General features: G+C 42.1%; 1 long non-coding RNA gene and 1 pseudogene across 1 annotated transcript in view; one reads left to right on the top strand and one right to left on the bottom strand.

The window, feature by feature from the left end:
- The window catches only part of LOC139082970 (uncharacterized), a 958-nt gene extending 733 nt beyond the window's left edge, over nucleotides 1-225 (top strand). Inside the window, exon 2 of the long non-coding RNA XR_011539379.1 lies at nucleotides 87-225. This is a non-coding gene — a long non-coding RNA (uncharacterized lncRNA). The remainder of the gene's footprint in view (nucleotides 1-86) is intronic.
- Nucleotides 226-22,993: 22,768 nt separating this feature from the next.
- On the bottom strand, nucleotides 22,994-23,922 carry LOC103541687 (olfactory receptor 2L5-like; annotated as a pseudogene).
- Nucleotides 23,923-24,147: the final 225 nt, after the last annotated feature.

Below are 24,147 nucleotides of genomic sequence, written 5' to 3'. Positions count from 1 at the left end.
AGTTGGGGATGGGGGAGGGGCGGGAGGCCGTCTGGACATGGAGGGTCGGAAGAGCGGTGGTGACAATGATTTTCATTATCATTTAGAAAGAAGAACGTGGACTTCTTTAGAGGAGTCCTTTGAATAGCTTCTCCATTTAGTTAACATACATCCAAATGGAGGTCGGGAAACTTGGGTCCTGTTAACATATGGATGGAAGTGGAAAGAACTATCGCGATGACCGTCCTTGTGTTTCTTTTATTTTTTCTTTCTTCCTTCTCCCCAAAGCCGCCCCCCCGCCCCGCCGCCCCGCCCGCCCCCCCCCCGTCCCGTCCATAGTTGTAGGTTCCAGTGGTAGGTCTTTCGGGTTTCTGCTATGTGGGCTTGAAGGGCGATGCTGGGTCTGGGGCTGCGCCCAGGATCCGAACCGGTGAAAACCTGGGCCGTCGAAGCGGGGGTCGGGGGGGGGGAGCGCGTACTTGACCGCTCGTCCACGGGCTCGGCCCCCGGCCCTTGTTTTCTAGGGAGAGAGACAGAGAGACCCGATCCATTTTCTCTTGGCCTCTAAAGCGTGTGTGTGGTCGAAAGGCGACGGAGAGAGGGGTTCTGGTCCAGAAAGCCCCGACCGCGCCGCCGCGGGGATCGGTCCCCGAACCGTCCGAGTCGGAAAGGAACGGACAGCTTTCCTCCTTTGGGCCCCTGACTTGGGACCAACAGAGGAAGAGAAATAGGCCTCTCTCCCTCACACCCTGGCCCCTTCCCACAGGGACGCCCTCCTTCTAGTCAGCCCGCCTCTGGCTTTTCCACACGCCGACGACCGCTCGTCGGCATGGACCCACCTTCCTTGGGGGACACCACCACACGACTCTCCCACTCGTCTGCCTGCCTTTCGTTGGAGTCGCTGCCAAAGGCGAGGGGTAGGGGTGGCGGTGGCAGGGACGGCAGGGGCCCAGCGGCTCTCTGGAGGGTGAGGAAGTCGTTCTGGTTCTCCTAGGTCGGTGATCTTTCTCGATCTCCACAGACATTCTTCATTTGGGGAACCAAGAGACACCCTCCGAAGAATCCTTATGGCCAGGGTCGATCACTGACTCGCTGCCTCGGCCTCCGCCTTTGTCCGTCTTGTCTCTCTCCCTCCCTTCCTCCCTCGTAGGTCTCTGTGTGTGGACGTCTAGGTGGAGGCGAGGCAGGGAGATAGACTGACCTACCGACTGGCCGTCTGGCCACCCACCCACCTACCTCGTTGTTTACCACACGCTGTACATGGAGATAAAATTCCCATCCCACCGAATCCATCCTTTCCACGGGGCACAAGCCAGTGGCCTTCGGGAGTCTCTCCCCAAGGTGGTGCATCCGTCACCGCTATTTCCAGAAGGTTTCCGTTTCCATCCCCTCCCTCCGAAAGAAAAAACAGCCCCACTCCCGGATCTGCCCCACCACCACCACCACGACCACCGCTGCCATCTGCTCTCGCCCTCTAGGGTTGGACCGTTCTAGTTCTCCTCTCCCCCTACCCGCCCCAGCCGCCCCGGCCCCCCCCCCCCCCCCCGCCCCCAATCCCGGCCAGGCCACCTGGTCGACCTCCTTGAACACTATATAAGCGGATGCCGGGCAGCAGGTGGCGCCCGACAACCGTCCTCCTCATCGGCTGAACGGATCAGCATCGCGGGGGTGGGCGATGGGGAGGCGTTCAGGTCAGGTTCCTCTCCGTGGAATGGCAACGTAGGTCGCCTTGGATGTCTGGCACCTCTCACTTACCAGAAGGTTTTGGAGGCTCAGTCTGGGCCACGCTTTGGCCCGGGTCAGTGTTCCGTTCCTCCAGACGGCTTCCTTGTTTTCCACGAGAAGAAGCCGTGAAGACGGAAAGGAAGGAAGGATGGATTGCTTTTCCCGTGCTACCAAGTCCCTCTCTCCTTTTCCCAAAAGCGTGAGAGGCGGTCGAGAGGATCGTCTCTGATGACAAAAGTCAGAGGCACCCTGGGTCAGACACCGTGTGAGGCGTTGGTGTGTTCTCGACAGGAGAACACGTCCCCGTCAGCATTTCTTGTTGTTCTCGTTCCAAAAGGATTCACGCACCACCCCATCTCCCGCAAGGTCTTAGGGCTGTCGTGCTCTGCCGCGGTCACGTGTCGTGGATCTTGGGCACCACCACGCCCCCCTGCCCCCCGCCATAGCTGTCGATCACTACGTGGCACACCTACATTTGCCCAAAAGAGCAGTCCGATGGACAGCGTGGTGCTTTTCCCAGCAGGCAGGCAGGTCAGAGTCACCCCTCTAGAAGGTTTCCAAGCCCCGTTCCATTCTCAGAGGCAGCTCCTTTGGCCATCAAGGAGGCAGGCGACGGGGTTGGGGTGGGGGTGGGGATGGGGATGGGGGTGGGGCCTCTGTCCCTCTGTCGCTGTAGAAATGATTGGGAAAGGAGGGACAATGGGCGTAGGTCGACCATCCTGGGCGGTGGTGCTTTGGGAGCTTTTTCTAGAAGGAGCGAATGGCCTTCCCTGGGAAGGGAGAAAACCAGAGGAGGTCCCCCTCAGACCGACCTGGCACGAGAAGGACACACTCTCTCTCTCCCTTTTCTTCCTGACTTGAAATCAGGAGACAAAACTCCCACGCCAAAGGGGCCCTCCCGAAACGGGGAGCGAGGAAGACCTCCTTCTCTTCACGGCTGAAGTTCTCCCTGCCTTTCCTGGACCGGAAGGATAGCACCTATGCCTGCTGCCGGCGACTTTTAGTCCCCTGGAGAGGAAGAAAGTCTTTCTCGTGGTTCGTTCGTGCTGCAGAGGACGTGACCCTCTCTGACACACCCAGGAGCCTTCTCACTCCGGGTCAAGGAGAAGGGGTTCTGTTCTGTTGTTTAGAATGGTGCTTAAAAAGGGACATCGCTTACAAAGGGTCCTCGTCACCCTTCCTAAACGGAAGGCTCAGCTCGGAGGCGTGAGATACGTTTCACATCTTCCTCGTCGTCTTCACTCAAAGTTTTATTGGATTTTTAAAGATTTTATTTTTTTTCCTTTTTCTCCCCAAAGCCCCCCAGTACATAGTTGTATGTTCTTCGTTGTGGGTCCTTCTAGTTGTGGTATGTGGGACGCTGCCTCAGCGTGGTTTGATGAGCAGTGCCATGTCTGCGCCCAGGATTCAAACCGACGAAACACTGGGCCGCCTGCAGCGGAGTGCACGAACTTAACCACTCGGCCACGGGGCCAGCCCCTTATCGGATTTTTAAAACAACCCCGGGGGCCGGCCCGGTGGCGCGGAGGTGAAGTTCGCGTGTTCCGCTCCGGCGGCCCGGGGTTCGCCGGTCCAGATCCCGGGAGCGGACCCGGCACCACTTGGCGAGCCACGCTGTGGCAGATGTCCCACCTGGAAAGTAGAGGAGGATGGGCACGGATGTCGGCTCAGGGCCAGTCTTCCTCAGCCAAAAGAGGAGGATTGGTGGCAGATGTTAGCTCATGGCTCATCTTCCTCAAAAATAAAATAATAAATCAATTAAATAAAATAAAAAATAAAACAACCCCGGGATCACGACTTAGAGTCACAATTGGCCCAATGATGCCACTCCCCCCCAAGCCCCACCCCCCACCATTTGGAGGTGCTGTCAGTGGGATTCGTTCCTGTTTGTCCATCTTCCTTCCTCTTTTTTATTTTTTAAAGACTAGCACCTGAGCTCATTGCCAATCTTTTCTTTTCTTTTTATTCCTCCTCCTTCTTCTTCTCCCCAAAGCACCCCAGTACCTAGTTGTATATTCTCTTTGCGGGTCCCTCTGGTTATGCCGTGTGGGACGCCACCTCAGCATGTCTTGATGAGCGGTGCCGTGTCCGTGCCCAGGATGCGAACCTTCGAAACCCCGGGCCGCTGAAGCGGAGCGTGGGAACTCAACTGCTGGGCCACGGGGTCAGCCCCTTCCTTCCTTCCTTCCTTCTTAAGGGGGAGGAGGCAGGCGCTGTGTGAAGTCCCCAGTGAGTCTGTGGAAAGAGACGGAGGATTTCCCATGGGAAACCGGGGCGGGGAACACGGACCCATCTTGTGCGAACTTGAAGGTGAATGATAAAAAAACCCACACACGCCTAGAGCAGCGGGTTGCCAGTTAGGAGTTTGCTTGCTGAGCCCATAACGCAGGGCTCATGGATGAGCCAAACCATCCCCTGCCAGGCCTCCCTGGGCCCTGGAGACTCCAAGCCTTGTGTTTGTCCTATGAACTGGAACACACCGAGGGCGCCTGTTTGGCATCCCCCTTGGACTCATTCCCCTTCCCCACGCCCCCCCGCCCCCACCATATCTCGAGGAAGAAGTAAAGAAAGATGTCAGCCTCCACATCCGTGATCCTCAAGCAGTCTAGTAGGGTTAGGGAAAGGAGGGGGGCACTCTTTCTGCCCCAGACAAGGCGAGTTTCTCAGACAGCCACCCTGCCCTGACATCTTCCCTCCCTGCCTCCCGGCCCTTGGCGGACTGCGGCCTAAGGGTGGGGGAATTGAAGAAAGCCGTTCAATGGAAGAAAGCCCGAGGCCAAGGGAGAGAGCTTTCTGCACTTGAATGAAGCCCTGACACCAGGCCCGTCTGAATGAATTGACCTGACCTCCCCTCCCTCCTCCCCCTTCCCCGGCTGGCGAGTCCCACCGACTCGGCAGTGGAAGGCTAGGGGTTTCCTCCGAAATGGTGAACCGGCCCCCTTGTCCACAGGAAAACCAGGCACGGGTACAGCCTAGGCCGGATCTCAGGCCAAGTCGTCAGGGTGGCAAGATGATGGAGGATGAGAGGAAACTTGTTCTGGGACAGCCCCCCCCCCCCATCCCATCACCTTTCTGGCTGAGAAGAGGGCTGGGGAGCTGTGAGGGTCGGGGGAGAGTGGGGGCGGGGCCGGGACAGGGACCACCGGGCAGTAGGACAGGAGTAGCCCTGCGGCCTGCCGGCCTGCCTGCCTGCCTGCTTCCTTCCCTGCCGGCGCAGGGCTGAGAGAGGCACGGGGCACGCTGGCTCCTGCCCCTTCACTCATTCGGGAAGCCTTCTGTTGTTGCTCCTGAGGTGCCGGCTGCGGCGACAGACAGAGCAAAACTCTGTCTCTGTCTATTTCTTCAAAGGGCCGAGTCTGAGCTACGACAGACTCCTCTGTGGCTCGACCCGCAGCCTCCCATCCTGCCAGACCAGACCCCTTGTCCAAAAACCTCCACTGGAGGAGCTCTTTCACCTGACCCGGAAAGGAAACACCAGCCCCGCCTCAGCCTCACCGCCCCCCCCCCCCCCCGCCCCACTCTCCTCCGGACCCAAATACCTCACAGATGGAAGAAAAATCCAAAAATCCTGCTGCTCTCCTTCTACCGCCTCCACTTTAGAAGAGTCGGTCTCCTCCGAACACCTCAGACTCCGTGACTTCCCACGGCCTCCCTTTCCCCGTCCCCATTCTCTGCCCCCCGGATGGGCCCCATCTTACACTCGAACGACAGCTCCACCGCTTGGGGCAGCTGGACACGATGTCCCAAAGTGGCCCGGACGGCAGCCTGGTCTATTTCAAAGGGCCCACACACGCCGTCGGCCATAAACGAGGTCCGGAGACCGTGGACGTTTGCGGGCCTCTGATGAAATCGCTGCTCCGGAGACCCCGGCATCTAGGACCGGTCTTCTCCGTGTTCTTCACACTGTTGCTCCTGGGCGGGTTATTCTCTTCCCTCTCACTGCCCTTAACGTTTTGTCTCTGTCATTGAATTTTGACTGTGTGCATGTGACATGCCGCTGTAGGGCTGCGTGGATCTCTCAGGCATCCTGCTGTGCCGTGCAGGGAATCCTTATGGGTCGACAGATGTCCCTTTGGTTGTCCCTTGGAGGGGAGAGACAGAGGGGACGACTCAATCCACCACGAATGCTGATGTCACTCCAATAAACCTGTAGCGGTGATTTTATTTTATGGCCTGTGTCCTTAAAATAACTTCCCGATGGGCCAGCCCAGTGGCACAGCGGTTAAATTTGCACGTTCCGTTTTGTCGGCCAGAGGTTCCTTGGTTGGGATCCAGGGTGTGGACGTGGCACCGCTTGGCAAGCCACGCTGTGGTCGGCGTCCCGCCTATCAAGTGGAGGAGGATGGGCACGGATGTTAGCTCGGGACCACTCTCCCTCGGCAAAAAGAGGAGAATTGGCAGCAGGTGTTAGCTCGGGGCTCATCTTCCTCGAAAAATAAATTAATTAATTAAATAAATAAAAATAACTTCCCAAATCTCTCTGATGACTTGAAACTTTGAAGTTTTGCGAGGTGAAATTAGGTGATAAAAAAGTCCCCGGATGGAGGCGGCCCCGTGTCCGAGCAGTTAAGTTCACACGCTCCCCTTTGGTGGCCCAGGGTTTTGCCGGCTCAGATCCCGGGCACGGACACAGCACCGCTCATCAGGCCATGTGGAGGCGGAGTCCCACATGCCACAACTAGAAGGACCCACGACTAAAATAGACAACTATGTACTGGGGGGATTTGGGGAGAAAAATCAGGAGGGGAAAAAAACGCAAAAAACGAAAAACAGAAGATGGGCAACAGTCGTTAGCTCGGGTGCCAAACCTAAAACAAAAAAAGTTTCCTTGATGATGTAGATCATTTCCGAGTAAGATAGAACCTGAGACGTGAACGACTAAAGAGAAGTTTATCTATTTTTGGTTTGTGAGGATACGGAAGCTAAAAGAAGTTTGGGTCTATTGATAAACACGTCTTGTGCTTCATTAAAAGATTTTACAGGGGACGGCGGCCCGGAGGCATAGTGGTTAAGCTCGTGCACTCGGCTTCGGCAGCACGGGGTTCTCGGGTTCAGATCCCGGGCGTGGACCGAGCACCGCTCGTCTCGCCGCGCCGTGGAATGCAGAAAGTGGAAGATCGGCAGCAGACGCTAGGTCAGGGCTGATCTTCCCAGCCAAAAATAATAATAAAACAACAACCAACCGACACACAAATAAATAAATAAAGTAAAGCAGAAGAGATTTTACAATGGGGGCTGGCACGGTGGCGTCTGGTTAGGTTCCTGTGCTCTGCTCAGCCGGCCCGGGTTTCATGGGTTTGGATCCCAGGCGTGGACCTCCACCGCTCCTCATACCGGGCTGTGGTGGCATCCCGTCCACAAGATCGAGGAAGTGGGGTGCAGATGTTACCTCAGGCCCGCTCTCCCTCAAGCAGAAAGAAGAGGAAGATTGGCAACAGGTGTTAGCTCTGTGAGGGCCAATCTTCTCCACCCAAAAAATAAAGTGAGATGAAATCAAATAAAGTGAAGGAAAAGATAAACCTATGAAATCCCGTGTTTCTAAAAGTGGCCAAGTGTTTAGAAATTGGCCAAGCAACAGAATGCTCATGGGAAGGACAGTTCCTAATTGCTGACTTCTTAGTTTTCACAAAAATTAAGGTTCCTAAGGGTTAAAAATTCTATTTAAGAAATGCGATGAAAGCCACTAGGCCGGTGCGGTCGTTAAGTGTGCCCACTCCGCTTCGGCGGCCCGGGGTTCGCCGGTTCAGATCCCGGGTGTGGACATGGCACCACTGGACGAGCCACGCTGTGGTAGGTGTCCCACATATGAAATAGAGGAAGATGGGGAGGGAGGTTAGCTCAGGGCCAGCCTTCCTCCGCCAAAAGAGGAGGATTGGCAGCAGTTAGCTCAGGGCTCATCTTCCTCAAAAACAAACAAACAAACAAAAAACAACCTTTTTTTCAAAGGTTTACAGGCTCCTCCCCCTCAACGGTACTGATTCATTTCTCATGTCTTAGTCATATCCTATCAGGATCCTGACTTTGGCACAAGAAGCCAGTTGGGACTATGAATCCAGCATCCAGTGAAGCTTCATAACCTTACAATTAAATTCTTGACCTGATTTTTGGCATAGTCTTACTTTTGCTTCAAGATGAGAGTCTCTCCACACCTGACACAGTGACCCTTTGGCTTTTTCAGAATGTCTGCAATTGGCGATTGGATACTCTGAACTTTACAACTTCTTTTTTCAATATTCAATGATTTTTAACAAGAGCCAAGTTATTGCAAAATTCTTATAATTTTCATCATACCGTTCAAGTGTTACAGCTACCACATACGCCACATTCTCCTGTGTCAGCTGTGTCTCATCCAGTTCAGCCACAGGCTAAGTGTCTCTGAGTGCCATGGGGATCATCACCCACTCACCATCAACAATGGCATCCCTATGCCATCTCGAGAGTCTCCTTTCAGGCGCTCTCTTCCTAAATCTTCCTTGTCCAGGATCCCCAGAAAGCAAAGCCAGAGCAAAGGCTCAGCTACTACTACTTAATTAGAGAGACACATCCTAGGGTCCAGGAGTAAAAGAAGAGGGGTGGGGCAAGGCAGGATAGGGCACCAACAGGGATGTGCATTCTAGTCAGCCACCACTGGATGTCAATTATGGTTTGGCTTCATAAGACCACTTTCTGCAAATCCGAATGAATTTCATGTAGGAGAGTCCTCCAAGGCAGGAGACAGGAGAAGAAAGTTGTCATTGGGATCTCATCTCCTGATTGCACATTTCTGCCTTGAATATGCCCAGGCATCAAGGATGTCCTGTGATTTTTGTTGTCTCAGTGTAAAGAAGAAAGCCCAAGAAAGGAATCAAGCAGAGTGCAGTGCCATTATATTGGGTTGAGCCTTCTGAAAATCAAGTCTCCTGAACATATAGGTAACTTTAGTAAATAAATAAGGTAGAAGCAGACAAACCATATGATAAAAGAGCAAAAAATTTCAGCAAGCATTTCTCAAAGAGGCAACGGAAATGTTAAGTAAATAGATGAAAAGCTGTTTGACCTCAGAAATCAGAGAAATAAAAATTAAATTCACAATGAGATACCACCAAACACGGCAAGTGTAAAAAAGTTTTTTAACAGGCTCACAGTATCATGAGTTATCTAGGAATCAACAAAATCTCATAATGGATGGGGTATGTGTAAATTCGTATTACCTATTTTGAAAGTCTACTCAGTATAATGTTGGAAAATTAAATTCATGAACAACCTGAGCTAAAAACTCCTCTTCTGGTTATAACCCAAAAAAATTTTGTGCACATGGACTCCAGGAAAAATATATGAGAATTTTCCTGGCATCACTGTTCTTAATAACCCCAATCTGGAAAAAGACAGCTCTTCCGTACCTTGCTCTCTGGCCATGATGTTTTATTACTCAGAAATACTCTGCAGAGAGGGTGCTATGTACTCAAAAGAAGGGAGCAAGATATTACCAATTCTTGCTACAAAGAAAGAAGCCTGAAAATGTGGCTATTTGTGGTCCTACATGTAAATGGACAGTGTTTATAAGAACTACAGCACAATTCAGGGAAATACTGGTCTTCAGCATAGCTTAGAACTCAGTTCTCCTCTGGTTCTCCCTTTTCAACAACAAAAAACGCTTAGCTTCACTCAGTTAAAGAAATAAGTTGGGTCATGAATCTAGAAGACAGATCTTTAGACGTGTCAGGGGAAGCAGGTAAATCCTTGCAATTCCATCTGTACCTTTTTTAGATTCTACTTCCAGGTGATGAGAATGATCATTACAGAAGATAGACCAGAGCATTTTCCTTTGGGAAATGTCCTACCTGAAAACACGTGAGGCAGACAGACATTTAGGGCCAACGCACGACCACAGGCAGAAACACATTTCACTTCACCTCATGTCATAAAACAGGGTCTGATGGATGTACTTTCATGGGATGTTCCCTCACATTTTGTGTCTTATTATGAGGAGAAACTATACAGCTGTGACATGATAAACTGATATAATGACTAATCTAATGTTTGAAATCCAAGTGTCAAAACAAACAAGATATCTCTAGTCTCAGTCTTTATGGAGAGGCTTTCCCCTACTTTCTCCCAGTGTGTGCCTTCCTGGGGCCACATTTCCTCACTCTCAGAGTGGAATCCATGAGATGCTGAGCTTGCCTGTGAATCTGGGCAGAAGGGAAATAGAGGGAACACAGGATGACTAGAGAAGCTTTGCGGTCAGGTTCAGAGCTTTAAGCAACTAAATTGGGATTTGGAGAAAGACAAACCCCAAAAATCGTGGGATTTAAAAAGAATCTTTTTGCCTGGGGTTGAACACTGTGCATACTTCTCTCAGAAAGACCATCTGTGTGAGTGGCTACAGGGAATCCAAGAGGGAAGTTGAGGTTCTGTGTCCTTGCATCAGTATCCTCATGTCTTAAAGCCACAGAGCCTTAGCACTCCGACGCCTCCCTACCATTGAAAGTGAATATATCAATAATATACCACAGCCTTTAAGAGATGAAAAGGACCTCAGAAATAAAATGGTCTGATAGCCTTCGTCCTTTTCCTTCTTAAGAAATGTAGTGCAACTAAATGAAATGATTGGCTAAAAAATTGTCTAAGAGGTTCTTGTTTAGTTTCTTTAAATGCTCACATATTAAATTATTAAGAAAAAAAGAAATACTGGAAATAACAGCATCTCCCCAACCTTCTAGCTTTGGAGGTTGCCACACAATCCTTCCTAATCACTACTGGGTTTGTTGGACCTACTACAAAATCACTGACATATGTATACTTTTATTTATATGTGTTCTAAAATGTCTTGACATTGCGAAGTCATCTATTACTCAGTAGATCTTTTGTAAAATTGATAAACAGAAGTTGAAGGGCACTTCCAACTGCCTGGAAGTCTAGATAAATTCTAAGAATCTTTGATTCACTTTTTTCTTTTAAATCAATTGGGGATGGGATTTTCACTAATGGAGATAACAAGACACTAATACAGAAACTATGTGCTCCCAGCATGGAAGGAAAGACCTTAATTGGAAAAGCAGTCTTCAGGGTCTCATTAAATGAGTCATCTGGGACTGTGGTGAGTAACTTTAATAAGTTGGTAAAGTTAAGAGCCCACAGAGCCTTGTTAAAAAGACTTCTAATTAGCAAGAGTTAAAACTTTATCTTTCCCACTTAGAATCTGGTTAATTGGATCCTTAATCTATTAGAGGAATTTAAGGAAATTCTCAGGGATGAGTAATGACCCTTTATTAGCAAACTGAAAGGCGATAAAGTTGTGCAGTTGCCGTGGTAACACCTGGCAGAGAATTGAGCACCATAGCAGTTGTGTCCTCTCTCTGAACTTCGCACCAAACCTGTTAAGTGTAGTCAGCCTGTGTTGGGTGCAATAGTTACCACATATATGACAAGCTTTTATGAATAAGACACTGTCTCCTGTTGTCCAAATATAAAGGCATGAAGCCAAAGTGGGGTAATTCAAACCTGCAAATGAAAAAGAAATTAGAATAATTTATTAGTATCAAGTAAAGGTAGATTTTCACTCCAAAATATAATCACTACATAATTTATTGTAATCAGTCTGTATATATACAAGGAAAATATGGTAAAAATCTGTCTCCTAGAAATATGCTGCTGGAACATATTTTATCATCTCACTTTATAATGAGTCATTATGTATCCATGACGAAAGATTTCTTTGGGGTAGTCTTTAAGACTACCAAGGATCCAACTAGATAAGTATCCTCAACTTTAGAGCATCTTATCAATCTTATCAATAGACAAAAAGTATATGTTTCAAATTCAGAATACTTTAATAAAAATAACAGATAATTAATACACCTTGAAATTTTTCAAACATGAAGATAAGAGTATGGATAATATAACACACATTTAGAAACCTAGGATCTAGGTTAATCTTACTTAAAATTTTATATTTGTCTGATACCTTTTAAAATATATATAAAATACAGATAGAAATGAGGCCCTTTTGTGCCTTTCCTAATATCATCTTTTGTTCACGCCTTCTATTGCTATAGCAGTAACAAGTAGCGTAAAGTCAGTATTAGTCAATCCCCTTTTATGATGAATATTATGGATTTTCTTACTCAAACTCCATTTCACCATTCTTCTAGTTGAAATCCAACAAAAATTATTCCCTAGACTACCTTGCTTCCTTGATCCTCTATAAGTGTCACCTGTTTGGCCAGTCTGATGTCTGCTCCAGTGAGTAGAGATGTAGAGTGGACCGGAGGTCACTTCTGTCTCTATTTGACAGTTCTCACCACTAGTCAACATTTTAGAAGTAGCACCCTCCACAATTTCTGCAAGAGCCTTCCAGAATCCATTCTCCTCCTTCTTGTAGGGAATGTACCCACATGGATTATTGCTGAATTATGCTGGAGCAGAGTGTGTTGAGTGGAGGTAGTCAGTCCCTAAGTGCCCAGCACCGAATTCCTTTACTAAAACCCCTCTTGTTTAGTTTCCTTCACTAACCATGATAGAGGAAACAAATGCATGGTTCAATTTTTGGATAAAAATGTAAAAATCCACAAAAGTTACTTATTGTTGCTTGAAACACTAATATTTAAAACATATGATATATCATGCATATTATTATGAAGCTGGCACTTATACACAATAATTTTGAATGCTGTAGAGACATGTGGAGATATGTAGTTGTGGTTCATTTATTTGAGTTGTGGAATTATATTTTATTTTTTCTACCATGATGTGTTTACCAATTCCTATGTGAATGGAAATTTGGGCTGTTCCCACAGACAATACAGCAACATATTTCATGTACATTCTTATGCATGTCTCTAGGTCTCTGAAGGTTATAATAATATGCACATATCCTGTTATTAGTAAAGTGAAATAGTTTTAAATGCATATTGTTTTTTAAGCTTATTCTTCTGTTATCTGTCTGTTCATAAACTGACAAGTGGCTTTGAGTGATAAGTGATAATATTGATTTTACATTTGCAGGATGATTTTTGTCATGTTTTAAAAGATTTCCTATAGATTTTATTCTATTCTTTATGTAGATAATCATATCATCTTCAAATAACTAAAGGATTTTTTAAATTTTAAAATATTATACACCATATTTATTTTGTTTTACTGCACTCTAGTACCTCATTACAATGTTACATAAAAAGATTCAAATTAAATAATTGTCAATTCTGATTATAATTGGAATTTTGGATTAATTTGGTATTATTAAAAACTCCAAGTTGGAGTCAGAAAATTCTTAGAATCATACAACCTAACAAAACTAAATCAAGAAGAAATAGAAAATCTGAATAGACCAATCACAAGTAGATGGAAACAGTAATAAAAAAACCTCCCATAAAACAAAAGTCCAGGAGCAGACAGCTTCTCTGGGGAATTCTACCAAACACTCAAGAAGATTTAATAGCTGTCCTTCACAAAATCTTCCCCAAAATTCAAGAGATGGGAATGCTTCCTAACTCATTCTGAGGTCAATGTTACTCTGATACCAAAAATGACAAGGATAGTACAAAAAGTGAAAATTACAGGCCAATATCACTGATCAACATAGATGCAAAAATCCTCAACACGATATTAGCAAATCAAATAAAACAATACATTAAAAGGATCATACACGATGATTGAGTGGGATTTACTCCAGGGATGTAGGGATGGTACAATCTCCACAAACTGATCAATGTAATACAACTATATTAACAAAATGAAGAATAAAAATCACATGATCATCTCAAAAGATGCAGAGAAAGCATTTGACAAGATCCAACATCCGTTTATGATAAAAACTCTGAATAAAATGGGTATAGACAGACACTACCTCAATGTAATAAAGCCCCTATTAACAAACACACAGCTAACATCATATGCAATGGTAAAAACCTGAAAGCTCTTCCTCTGAGAATGGGAACAAGACAAATATTCTCACTCTCACCATTCATTTTCAAGATAGTACTGGAATTTTTAGCCAGGGAAGCTAGACAAGAAAAAGAAATAAAAGGGATCCAAATTGTAAAGGAAGAAGTAAAACTATCATTATTTGTGGATGACGTGATTCTATATATAGAAAATCCTAAAGAATCCACCAATTAGAATATTAGAAATAATATTAGAAATAATAAACAACTGCAGTACAGTGGCAGGGTAAAAAATAAACATACTAAAATCAATGCCATTTCTAAACACTAAAAACAAACTAGCAGAAAGAGAAATCAAGAATACAAAGCTGTTTACAGTAACAACAAAAAGAATAAGTACCTAGGGATAAATTTAACCAAGGAAGTGGAAGATCTATACACTAAAACTCTAAGACATTATTGAAAGAAATTGAAAAAGACATAAAGAAATAGAAAGACATTCCATGTTCAAGGATTGGAAGAATAAATGTAGCTAAAATATTCATATTACCTAAAGCAATCAACAGATTCAATACAATCCCAATCAGAATCCCAATAACATTTTTCATGGAAATAAAATCAAAAAATTTGTAAGGAAAAAAAGACTCCAAATAGCCAGTGCAATCCCGAGAAAAAAGAACAAAGCTGGAGGCATCACAATCCCTAAATTCAAAATATATTACAAAGCTATAGTAATCAAAACAGCATGATACCAGCAGAAAAACAGGCACACAGATCAATGGAACAGAATTGAGAGCCCAGAACTGAAACCACATTATCTATGGACAGCTAATCTTTGACAAAGGAGCCAAGAACATACAATGGAGAAAGGAAAGCCTCTTCAGTAAATGACATTGGGGAAACTGGACAGCCATGTGAAAAAGAATGAAATTAGACCATTATCTCACATCATACACAAAAATTAACTCACAAAGGATTAAAAGATTTGATTGATTAAGGACTAGCATGTAAGACCTGAAACCATGAAACTCCTAGAAGATATAGGGAGTACACTCTTTAACATTCATCTTAGAAGCATCTTTTCAAATAATGTCTACTTAGACAAGGAAAACAAAAGAAAAAAATGAACAAACGGGAGTACATCAAACTAAAAGTCCTCTGCACAGCAAAGGAAACGGTCAACAAAATTAAAAGATGATCCACAAACTGGGAGAAAATATTTGTGAATCATGTGTCCAACTAGGGATTAATTTCCAAAATACATAAAGAACTCATACAACTCAACAACAAAAAATGAACAACCCAATCAAAAAATGGGCAGAGGATCTGAAGACATTTTTCCAAAGAAGATAGACTGGTGGCTAACAGGCACATGAAAAGATGTTCAACATCACTAATTATTAGGAAAGTGCAAATCAAAACCGCAATGAGATATTGCCTCACACCCATCAGAATGGCTATAATTAATGACAAGAAATAACAAGTCTTGGAGAGGGTGTGGAGAAAAGGGAACCCTCATACACTGCTAGTGGGAATGAAAACTGGTGCAGCCACTATGAAAACAGTTTGATAGTTTTTCTAGTGGCATTCCCTGTCGGTTTCCAATGTCAACAACACCAAGTATTGTGAGGTCTTATCTCAGTTGTCCTGCATCTAAGGCTGGGATGCACATTGTGGCATGGATCACCCACGCAAATCCCCGCTCATCCAGGAAAAGCTTTGTACCTTCAAGATTGCTCCCAGCCAAGAAGTGCCATGGCTAGATGTAGTTTTTTCCTCAACAGAAGTATATGTCTGCCTCTTCCAACCCTGTCAGTGTCGTCCCTCATGGTGGGGGTTATTTTTATCCATTTTCCACAGCTGTCTTAGAAGAAATTGCTCCACAGGTAGTGGTAGATTTGTTGTGTCCATGGGATGAGGTGAGTTCAGAATCCTCCTACATGGCCATCTTCCCAGAATTCCTACTAAAATTTTTATTTCAGTTTTCATGTGTTCCTATCTAGTATATAGATAATACAATTTTTTTATATGTTGAACTATGTGACCTTCCTGGACTCACTAATTAGTACTTGGAGCATTCTTTCAGACTGGTGGAACTTTATAGAGACCATCATGCTATCTGCAAATGGGGACAATGTTATTTCTTTTCTGATCTATATCCCTTTTATTTATTTATTTATTTATTTTGCCTTTTGTACTGGAAAAACTCTAGAACTGTGGGGAATAAGAATTATGAGAACAGACTCCTTGCCTTGTTCTCATTCCTAGGGAGAAAACATTCTGTCTTGGGGTAAAGCAAGATAGATACAAATATTATATCAGTTTTAAGTTTTTATAAATATTGTTTGGTCAAATTTTAGGACATTCCTCTTAGCTTCTACTTTTCAGAAGTCTTTTATTATGAATAGGTGTTAAACTTTGTCAAATCCCTTTTCTGCATAACATGATGTGAACATGTAAAGCTTTTTTTTCATTTTAGCTTTTGAAAATGATAGATAACATTATCTGACTTTCAAATATGAACCAGCTTCGCATGCTTAAATAAGGGTTATGGGGTATAATTATTTGTGTATTTCACCGAACTCTATTTGCTAATATTTTGGTAGGAACTTTTGTGTCTAAATTCACGAGGGCTGTAACCTTCTTTCAGTTTCAGGGGTTCTTGCCCTGCTTATTTGTCGCTCTGTTGTTCAGTGTGCACACATGTAAGGCTGTGATGCTTTCTTGGTGCATTGCACCTTTTATTATTATGTAACACTCCTCTCTGTATCTAGTAAAATTATTTTTGCCCCAAAGTCTACTTTATCTGATATTAATATAGCCACTCAATTTTTTATTAATATTGCATTGTGTATATTTTTCAGATAATTACACTTTCAACCTCTGTATATCATCATTTTTGAATTGAGTTTATTGTAGATGTATATAGTTGGGTTACTTTTTCTTTTCAAATCCACTCTAACAGGCTGTGTGATTTAATTGTTGTGTTTAAACTATTAACTTCAATGCAAGTATTGATAAATTGGGGCATATGTCTGCCATTTTTGTTTGTTGCCTCTGTTTTTTTCTGCTTTCCTGTAGGTTAAATGAACTTATTTTTGAATTCCACTTTAAATTATCTGTAGCGTGTTTGGGTGTATCTTGTTTTATGGATGTTTAGTGGTTTCTCTAGGCATTACATTAGACAAACAAAACTTATCATTGTCTACATGTTAACATTTATAAGTTTGAGTAAAGTGTAGAAAATATACCTCCCTTTAAGTTTCTTTGGCTGTTCTTGTTTATAATGTGTCTTAAGTACGTCCTCTATATACTTTGAGAACTGCATCAGATATGTTATAATTTCTTTTCAACTGTTAAATATAATTTAGAAAACAAGAAATCTTTTCCCCTCATATTTCAAGTTTCCCTCTTTTGTTGCTTTCTTTCTGTTTTAAGAACTATCTTTAGTTATTTGTTTAGGTAAGCCAGCTGGTGATACATTCTCTTAGTTTTTTTCTTAATTCAAGAATGTCTTTATTTCCCCTTTATTGTTTAAGAATGTGTTCTCTGAATATAAAATTCTAGATTGAGAATTCTTTTCTACCTACACTAGACAAAGTTGTGCTACACTAGACAAAGTTGTGCTACTTCCTTCTGATTTCCATAGTTTATAGTAAGAAATTCACTGTGATTTGATTTTTTTCTCTCTATATAGTGTCTTTTTTGTTTTTACTTTCTTCAAAATTTTTTCTTTGTCTTTAGTTTTCAGAAATTTGATTATGATGTGTTGTACTGTGGATTTCTCTGGGCTTTTCCTGTTTGGTGATTCCTCAGCTTATTGAATCTTTAGTTGTGTTTTTTTACCAAATTTGAGAAATTCTCAGCCATTCTTTCTTTGATTACTATTTTACTGTTTCAGCCTTTTCTATTTGTACCCTGTTTTGAGGAAGACACTAATAACATTAATATTAGATCTTTTGTTATTGTACTGGAGGTTCTTGAGTCCATATTCATTTGTTTTAAGTTTATTTTCTTCTCTTTTTTAGGTTGGGCAATCTCTATTGTTCTATCTTCATTTTCACTGGTTCTTTCCTTTATCCTTTCCATTTTACTACTTAGCCCTTCCAATATTTATTTTTTTAAATATTGGTGTTATATTTTTTCAGTTCTAAAATTTTTATTTGGTTCTTCTTTCTATGCTTTATTTCTTTACTTAGAAATAAAATTGAAATTAAAAATATATCTTGAGAAAAACAAAAACGGAAACACAACATACCAAAATGTGTGGGTTGCAGCAAAAGCTGTAGCAAAAGGAAAGTTTAAAACTTACAACAACATAAAAAAAAAAAATCCTCAAATAAACAACCTAACATTACACCTCAAGGAACTAGAAAGAGAAGAACAAACTAAGCTCAAAGTTAGCAAAAGGAAAGAAATAACAAAGATTAGAGCAGAAATTAACAAAATAGAAAACAGACAATCAAAAATATGAAGAAAATTAAGAATAGGTTTTTTGAAATAATAAACAAGAATGACAAAAATTTAGCTAGATTAATAAAGAAAAAAAGAGAGGACACGAATAAATAAATTATAAATTAAGAGGGTACATTACAAATTTTACCACAGAAATAGAAAAGACCATAAGAAACTACTATGAAAAGTTCTATGTCAACAAATTGGGCAACATAGAAGAAATTAATAAATTCCTTAGAAATATAAACCTGTCAAGGATAGAATCATAAAGAAATAGGTCTTAACAGACCAATAATGAGTAAGGAGATAGAAGTTGTGCTCTGTTCAGTAACAGAAGTACCGAGTGAGCGGCTACATGCCCTAGCAAACCCAGGTAACACAGTGCTTCTGAAATACCCTTATAGTCTCCAAGAGTGCAGTGGAAAGAGGTTGGGATTGAGAGCTGCATACCTCACCAGGGGACACCACCAAACCAAGCATGGTGTGGGGTCATGGCATTTGGTTTATTCTAAATTGAGAAAAAAGAGTATAGAACTTAAATGAAATCCTGAGCTTTTTAATTTTTTTTAAATTTCTGTATCCAGTTTAGTTGAATTATTCTTAACATCATACAAGTCTTAAATGAATAATAACATTTACTTATTTTGAAAAGGAAACCCCATTCTATGTCCCCAAAATGCAAGATTCTGGTGATAAATATTTTCATAATTTTAGGGGGAAATATCCATGAAAAATTAAAAGAAAAACATTTTCATACAAATGTAGTAGGATATGGATGTGTTTCAGCCTTGATATGTTGTGAGATATCTTTTGTTAATAAATCAAGAGTCAACATGGGAAAGATTTTATTTTTCCCAAAAAATATCATCCAAATTGTATGTAATTACACTCAAAATCGAAAATTTTTTTGGTGAAAATTTTGCAAGCAAATTCTAATAACATATGAAAATGTAATGGGCTAAGAATAACCAAGACATGCTTTGAGGTGCAAATATTTGGAAGGTAGAACGAACACTCAGTAAGGAAGATCTGGGCATGCGAAGAAAAAAATAGCAAGCCATTGATGGTTAACAGTTAATGACCCATGCATTTATCAAATCACCATGTGTACATCTTAAATATATCCAATTTTTATCTGTCAATTAAACCTCAATAAAGCTGGGGGAAAAGATAAATCTAAGTATGACCAACGACCTAGAACTTACACTCCTGGGTCACTTTCAACTGAAATTCTTCCATATAGTCTTCAAAAGACACGTTCAAAAACATTCACAGCAACAGCATTTGTAATGATTAAACCCTCCAATATTCACATATGCCCATTAACAAAAATGCGTAAGTAAATAGAGGATAGTTACCAAATGGAATACTCAGTAGCAAAGTGAATTAATGAACCTCAAAAGCACACATAACTGGAATGAATTTAACAGACATAAGGTGAAGGAAAAGAAGCCAGACACAAAAATTTAAATGACAAAATGAATGTTATCAGAAGTTGTAAAAGGAGTACTTTTGGGGTGATAGATAATGAAAGGGAACACATGGGTAGCTTGTGAGGTACTAGTCATGTCTACTTCCCAATTAAGTTGCCAGCTGCAGCAGTTTCAATCTGTGAAAATCTATCAAGTGTTTGTATATCATATTTCAATAATAGATTTTTTAAGAAGAGGAAAAAAAAACAGTTAATGGTCCGTGAAGTGATAGTAAAAAAGATGATGACAATCTCATGGTTACTTGTTTCATTAGTAGGAATATTGACATCTATGAAAGCAGAGAGGAAAGATACAACTGTCTTATGTAAATGATCCCTGATCTCAAACTTTAAGAACAGTGAGAAATATGAATTATCCCGTCAAAGAACTTTCCATGAAGAAGGTGGATTATATACTGAAGGTACCGCCAAGTGTATGCCTGATACAGATGTGACTTTTCAAGAACTGCAGCCAATTTATCATGAAGAGCAAATAAGGTTTTAGGTAGGGAGTTGTGCTCTATGATCCTGCAGATGTAGGGATGATCCAGCTGAAGGAGATAATTTCTTACAGTACTAGAAAAAAGTAACATCACCAATATGTATTTTAGTTAGGTAACTCCAAGAGCAATTTCAAGCCAGTCTGGATTTAAAAAGAGAGGAAAGAAACCAAGATTTGTGTTGGAAGAGTACAGGCAGAGTAACACAGTCATCTCCAGATTCTCCTAGCTTCATAAAATGAATGAGAACAGCTGGAATGAGGAAGACGCCATTCCAGAACATGTGAAAGACGCAGGACCTTGAGATGCCAAAGAGAGTGAGAAACATTTCTGCATTGTTGCCACTACTTTAAGTCCATTAATGAATTGTAGAGATGACCTTTCTACACAGCTCAGGGTCACATTAAATCACCAAGCCGTGGAGGCACCAGCGCTTGTGCAATACTTTCACAAACCTCATGGTAGGCTCTCTCTCTCTCTGCTTCCTCTCACTTGTGTCTATCCAAATAGGGTCATAGGAAGTCTTTGTGGCCTAATTGGGGAATGAAAGCCAAATGGTTTCTACTTTTTCCATCTCTTATGTCTATTTCCCCAGATACTGTACCTAAAACAAACTTTTCAGATATTCTTATATATATCTCACTCACAATGACTCATGTAAATAGATAAATGAGGCGCTGTAGAATTCCTGGTTAGGCTTAAAGTATAGAATTCATTTATCATTATTTTTTATCTGAACTCTCTTTCGACATGCATAACGGAGCAAACACTTCAATATCTGTGATAGAACCAAAATGTTCAATTCCCTGCCTGACTTACAGCTGTGGCCAAGACATAATGCCCACAATTTGCATTAGGTCCTCTATTTGCAGGCTTTAATTTGGGAGTGAGTCACTCAAAAAACCAGGGCAAGTGCACAACCTCTAAGGGAACATGGCTGCAGGAGGAACAAATTCACGAGGTTTCTGGAAGAGCCCATCACGTGGTTCTGAGGCTGGAAATGGCATCCAAAAGGGGCAACAGTGGTATCATCACAGGGTCCATTCTCAGGCTGATATAGAACATTCCTTATGTTTGCACAGTCTTCAGACATGACTCACCTCCATTTCTGGAGATTCTATAGTTCCTTCGATCATTTTTAGTATGTTATCAGTTTAAACTGGATAGAATTTATTATTTATTTCCAGTTAAGAACCTTAGCTGATAGTAATATATTCCAAATCTCATTTAATTCAATTGGAAAATCTTGCTGGAAAATACTCTAGTAAAGAGAAGATAAGGACCTGAAGTAAGAAAGTGATTACAGGGATTGAAGAAGAGAGATCCTAAAAATGTTCAATTAGAAAACACTGTGAAAATGTTGATTGATTGATTGATTGCAACGAAAGAACAAAACATTCATGTCAGCTTGCAACTGTCATATTGGCTCACCATTTTGTGTGAAACATGTCTTTGTGTCCCCTACAATGTATGAAATGCTTAGTAAGTATTTGGTCACTGATCTTAAGCAGTAATTGTCTTTTATGTCATATTTTTGTCCTTAATAATAATTTTCAAATTTCTCCAAATTTTAGTGTCATATAGTTAAGCGAGATGAAGTAAATCTTTCATCAGCAAGCAACTATTATCTTTTCCCACATTATTACAACTTTATAATTCAGTTCCCTGTGATGAGACAAATCCACTTAATTTAAATTTGGAGAGTAGCAACTTATAAGCAATTGCCATTCTATAAGTCAAGCTGTTGATAAGTTAGTACTCTAGTAAACACTAAATGCTTAATTAACATGAGTATAAACATATCCAAATTCATATAACCTCTTCAAATCTCTCCCACTGTTGATGAAACATAAATTGTTGTAATCATTATGTAAAACAGCATGGAGTTTCCTCTAAAAATTAAAAATAGAACTACCATACGATACAGCAATCTCACTTCTGGGTATATGTGCAAAGAAAATAAAATCACTATTTCACAGAGGTATCTGCACTCCCACATTCATTGCAGCATTATATACAGCAGCCAAATAGTCAAGGCATGAAAACAACCTAAGTTTCCATTGATGGATGACTGTAGAAGAAAACGTGGTAAATATACACACAATGGAATGTTATCCAGCCTTAGAAAAGAAGGAAATCGTGTCACTGACAACATGGATAAACCTGGAGGACGTTATGCTAAGTGATATTAGCCAGACACAGAAAGACAATTACTGCATGATCTCATTTATATATGGAATACAAAAAAGTGAGACTCTTAGAAGCAGAGTGTAGAATGGCGTTTCCCAGGAGCTGGGGGAGGGGGAAAATGGGAAAATTTTAGTAAAAAGTTACAAAATTTTGCATATGCAGGAGGTCTAATGTACAATAGGGAGGCTATAGTTAAGAGAATTGTATTATATACTTAAACTTTGCTAAGAAAGTTGGTCTTACCTGTTTTTACCAAAAAAAAGCAACCATGTGAGATGATGGGTATGTTAATTAGCTTAATTGTGGTGATGATTTCAAAATGCATTATTATATCAAATCATCACACCATGCATCTTAAAAATATACAAATTTATTTGTCAATTATGCCTCAATAAAGCTTGAAAAGAGTGTAAATTATTATACAAATAAAAAGTTATTATTTTGTTTCCAATTAGATTAGGTCCATCCTAACCACTTATTGGGAGATAAAAAAGTATTATAGAACTGGTATGCTGAATGGTATAATCAGTTTATGCATTTTTCATTTTCATTTATATGTGTTAACAAAAACTTTTTGCCCCTGAGTTAGTGGAAAGTACATTCCCTTTATACTGATGGAAAAAAGGATCACGAAGAAAAAAAAATATATTGCCCTACAATATACAATTATTATGTGAACCCTCCACTTTTTAAATCTACTAGATTAATTTTAGTTCCTTCACTCTAATCATGGAATATTATTTTTTTTTCATGAAGGGACATAGATGAATTGATGTGTAACTGAGGCTTGGGGACTGTTAGATAGTTGGTTACATTTTCACAGAAAGGATTCTATGATTCATTCTTCTCAGAGCCCCCATCACCTCCTTGTTTCTCAGGCTGTAGATAATAGGGTTGAGCATCGGAGTCAGGATGGTGTAGAAGACAGCCAGAAATTTGTCCTCTGTTGGGAGATCGGAGTGACCTCGGGCATAGATAAGTGTAAGCAAAAGGTGCAGAGTAGAAAGTGACCACAGTGAGGTGGGTGCTACAGGTCGAATAGGCCTTCTTCCTCCCTTCTGCTGAGTGCATGCGGTGGACAGCAAGGAGAACCCGGCCATAGGAGTATGCAATGCCAATGAAAGGCAACATGAGGAAGAGGGTGGTGCTCACAAACACTGTGTACTCATAGACCCGGGTGTCTATGCAGGCCAGAATCAGCATGGCTGGGACATCACAGAAGTGATCGATTACCCTGGAATGGCAGTAAGGGATATGGAGGGCATACGCAGTGTGGGCACAGGAGTTGATAGAACCCATTACCCAAGATCCTGCTATCATGAGCACGCACGCTCTTTTGCTCATATGGATGGGATAGTGGAGAGGAAAGCAGATAGCTACGTAACGGTCATAGGCCATAGAGGCCAATAGTAAGTCTTTTGCCCCTGCTAACGTCAAGAAGAAGAAGCCCACACCCAATGAAGGAGATAGACTTGTTTCCGAGCAAAAAGTTGGAAGCCATTTTGGGGACAATGGTGGAGATGTAGTTCAGGTCCATGAGGGAGAGCTGACTGAGTAGGAAATACATGGGAGTGTGGAGATGGGTGTCCAGGAGGATGAGGAGGATCATGGACAGGTTGCCAAACAGAGCCATTAGGAAAATGAGAACAATGAGAATGAAGAGGAGCAGGCCAACTCTTGATGATGGAAACAACCCCAATAAGATGAAATCAGTGGACGTCTGATTGGAATTTTCCATGGGGCACTCATTTAGTTTTTCCTAAAGACAGACACATCGTTAGTATAGCGCAATAAGCGATTTTTAATCCATTATTTTAGTCACACTGTGATTATTCATTAGACATTACAACTCTTAAATGAAGAATAAAATTACCTGTTCTGAAAAAAATCCCAGTTTTTGCCTCATAGATAAAATTTTGATGAGGCGTCTATGGCCAAAATATTTTCTAGAAATCTGTGAATT

This window comes from Equus przewalskii, chromosome 1, assembly GCF_037783145.1.
Source record: "Equus przewalskii isolate Varuska chromosome 1, EquPr2, whole genome shotgun sequence".
Taxonomy (NCBI): Eukaryota; Metazoa; Chordata; class Mammalia; order Perissodactyla; family Equidae; genus Equus; species Equus przewalskii.
Note: the sequence above shows the minus strand (reverse complement) of the source record. Positions and strands in the feature narration are given on the sequence as shown.